Raw genomic sequence first — 3,596 nt, 5'->3', positions numbered from 1 at the left:
TGCTATTTCAAATATTATAACCAATTGTGTTGCAAATACAGTTTAAGCCAAGTTAATATTAAAGTAAACGCTATGATCTGTTTTTTGTTTTTTTTTCTCTAAGTACAGGGTGTGAGCTGAAGAAGGCTGTTGTGAATCAAGTAGTATTTGACCAACCTACTCTGTTGCCCAAATGGTGTGTTCATAGATAAGAAATTTAAAGCTGATATTAGAACTGAAACAGGTAAAGTACTAATTGAAAATACTGCGATCCTTTAAAAAAGCGTATATATAAAGTGTCTGTGTTGATTGCATTATGATTTTCACATCAAGGTTCACATACCTGTCACAGAAGAAGTAAAATCATCATTTGAACAGCAGAAGCATCAAGCATCTAATAAAAACATACATATAAAGTGTCCACAGTCACAAGGTTTAGTAGAATGTGCCAATGGTGCATTAAAAACTGAAATAGCCAAAATCATGGCTGATTTAATGGTAAACTCACCTGGGAAGATGCTTTGCCATTAGCACTAATCTCTATGCGCTTGCAAACTAACAGACTAACCCATCTAACCCTGCATGAGATGCTCACTGGACACCCAATGCCACTGCCACAGTGCAGGGACCCTATAGAGGGATCACTGCTTCAGCAGGAAATTTGGGGGACTATTTACGGGGTTTAACTCAAATCCACAGACTTGTCTTCCAACAGGTGAAAGACTGATAGTAGTGTCGGAGAGGCTGCAGAGGATGATGCCGCCAGCACAACCACAGGCAGTGACACCCTGGAAAGTGCACGTGAAGGACTGTCCGGCCTGCAAGTCATACACCACCCGCCCACGCCTGAATTCAGGCCAGAGTCGGAGTGTTCTCTGACTCAGATTAATTTGTTTGTTTTCTTTCTCTTTGTGCTAACCCTTTCAGGTTTCGCAAGGGGGGAGGGAGAAGGAGAAGTCCTAATGACATGCGCCACTATTATTACACCACATGTTAATTGTGTACTTGCCATAGTCACCTTAAAAAAAAAAAATGGGAGAACTACTACATCTTCTGTATGTAAAAAACTGATACATATGATTATGCACTTGCCACCGACAGCACAATAGCTAACGTTCCAGGTAAACATTGGGTGGGACTACCCCGCACCACTGACTGCCAAGAGAAGGAATGGTGACATTACAGGTAATATGCACAGACACGTCATGTCAGGACACTCAGAAACAAATCAGGAAATGACAACAATAGATGCCAGTAGATGGATTTGACTAATGAGTAAGCGAAAGAAAAAAAAGAGATTTGGCCAAACTAAGAACTGCACAGTGGAACTCAGACATGTTTCAGCAGTGGATAACCTACTCAGTTGAACCAGTGCACAAAGCACAGAAAAGACAGACAGTATTGCATGTTACAACGCCAAAAGAATACCACTGCTCATGCCACTGCCAGGAAGTCACAGAGGTGACTGTCCAGATACGTCAACATGTTTTGCTATTTGTGCCATGCACATGGCACAGAAATTGGATGAATGGAGTTCCAACTCTCAAATATGCCTATATAGAATTTAAAGAATGACAGCTATGCCATCTGTGGTATGTAAACTTGATAAACTAATCTTCCTTTTCTGTGTAGCACGAGGAGCGGAGTTGGAGTATGTAACCCAAGGAAATACAACCACCATGACGGATGTGGTGCGGCTGGTGAAGTGTAGCAACGACACCTGGTATCCAGCCACCAATGGGGGCAATGCTACCACCATGAAAAATGTGTGAATCCAGCCCAGCAAGCCCGGACGCTGAGGGAGAGAGAGGACAGTGTCGCAAAGAGGCTCACACCACAAGGCAGGAGGGCTCAATGATTAGCCCAACCAAGACTACAGGATGCTCGCCGTAGATGATGTGGGAAGGCTGAATTTTCAATCAGAGCTGCAATCCTTTCACCATATATCCTGGCCTAAAGCTTATGTCCTATGCCCTGGTTTTCCACAGCAGCCAGGAAGTCATCAACATCATGGATGGAGGACAAAATGTAACTTGGTCAACGTGCCGACAAGGCTGCAAGCCTGGCTAAAGTTGCTGTCCACTCCAGGACTTCCAGCAATTGTACAGTGATCTTTTGTATTCAACACAGTTGTGTGAGATTAAATGTTGTAAATGTGTTGTGATGATGAAATGAGTGTTTGATAAAGGTAAGCGGGCACTCATTTGTGAAGGTCATGTCAGAAAGCTGAGTGCTGTAAAAAGCACGAGAAAGGTATTAAACCAGTGTGGTTTACAAGAAACCAGTAAGTTCATAGGGGCTCTGGTGGAATGTTGGCCTCAGGGCCGCCACACTAACCAAGGGAACACCACAGGTAACATGTAACTAAGGCTAACCAATCACCCAAGTGTGTCGTATAAGTCCAGCTGCTAAGATTGAATAGAGCTCTTACCTTTCTTTATCTAATTGGATCAATGGGTGGAAAATAGATAAATAAATAAATTAATAATAAAAAATACCAGAAGAAAAAATGTTTCACAAAAACAAAAGGTGGTGTAGGTGTTTCATGTCAATGATCTGATAATTACTGATCAAGTGTTTGTTGAACCGACCTAAGAAGGATTACCTTCACAAGGTGTGTCTAAATAATATTCTAATCCATAGAGGTTGAAGAATTTGTCTATGTAATCTTATGCTTTTCTTTAAATTTTCTTAACATTCTAATGAGCATAAGTTACCTTATTATGCATGCTTAAAACACAAATCTAGAAGTGTTGAGTGATGTAATTCACCAAGAGTTCAAAGCACTTCCCTATGGGTTGATACTCATTATCAGTCTTGTAGGGGGTTGCATTTATATTGTTTGAAACTATATATATTATGTTTTATCTACAATATACTCATACTATTGTGTATATTATTGTGTATTGTAACGATGAGAAGATGATTGTACTCCCTGATGTTAAAGTTTGAAGTGTTGGTCCTTTTTTGAAGGACCAAAGGGGGGACTGTAGTGGCAAATATATACTGGGTCATGATCATGCATATAAATTTTATTTGAGAAATACACCTTCTAACAGTGAATATGAGCCTGATGTAAGACCAAGGTCAGATACTCCCTTTATAATAACAGAGCTGGAGTGAGTTAGCAGCAGGTGACGCCGCAGCCCACCCAAGGCCAAGATAGAGGCCTGGGTGAGACACTTTGCAGCCATTAGGGAAGATATTAAATAATATTAAGATGATAGTCTCGCGTGATCATGACGAGGGGGTGGTCCAAGAAGGGGTTGGTGACACTGACCCCAGGTATAAAAGGGGGTGATCCGGGGAGATTTCTCAGTTGTTCGGGGATACCTAATGGATTTATAACTTCTCTTGGAATAAACACCTTTTTGACTGAAGACCTGCTGCCTCGCCTCTGATTTGGACTTAGGCTCTGGAGTGAATTTTTGGACTTAGTCTCTGGAGTGATTTTTTGGACTTAGGTTCTGAGCAACTTCACCTCTGCTCTGAACTTAGGTTCTGAGTGGATTTCTCCTCTGAGTTGGATCTAAAATCTGGGCTGTTTTTCCTTTATTTTGGATTTTAACCTTCAAGTGGATTTACTGGGCCTGATTGTGGAATAATTTGACGGATAA

The 3,596-nt window shown here is 41.3% G+C and overlaps 1 long non-coding RNA gene across 1 annotated transcript; it reads left to right on the top strand.

Moving 5' to 3' along the window:
• The first annotated feature begins 722 nt into the window (after positions 1 to 722).
• LOC115590519 (uncharacterized) lies at positions 723 to 2,138 on the top strand. The gene is made up of 2 exons (XR_003985763.1): positions 723 to 1,164; positions 1,612 to 2,138. It is a non-coding gene; the product is annotated as an uncharacterized LOC115590519 (long non-coding RNA).
• The last annotated feature ends 1,458 nt before the right edge of the window (positions 2,139 to 3,596 follow it).

Source organism: Sparus aurata, chromosome 10 (assembly GCF_900880675.1).
Source record: "Sparus aurata chromosome 10, fSpaAur1.1, whole genome shotgun sequence".
Classification (NCBI taxonomy): domain Eukaryota; kingdom Metazoa; phylum Chordata; class Actinopteri; order Spariformes; family Sparidae; genus Sparus; species Sparus aurata.
The sequence above is the reverse complement of the archived record's forward strand: the minus strand, read 5'-3'. Positions and strand labels throughout refer to the sequence as shown.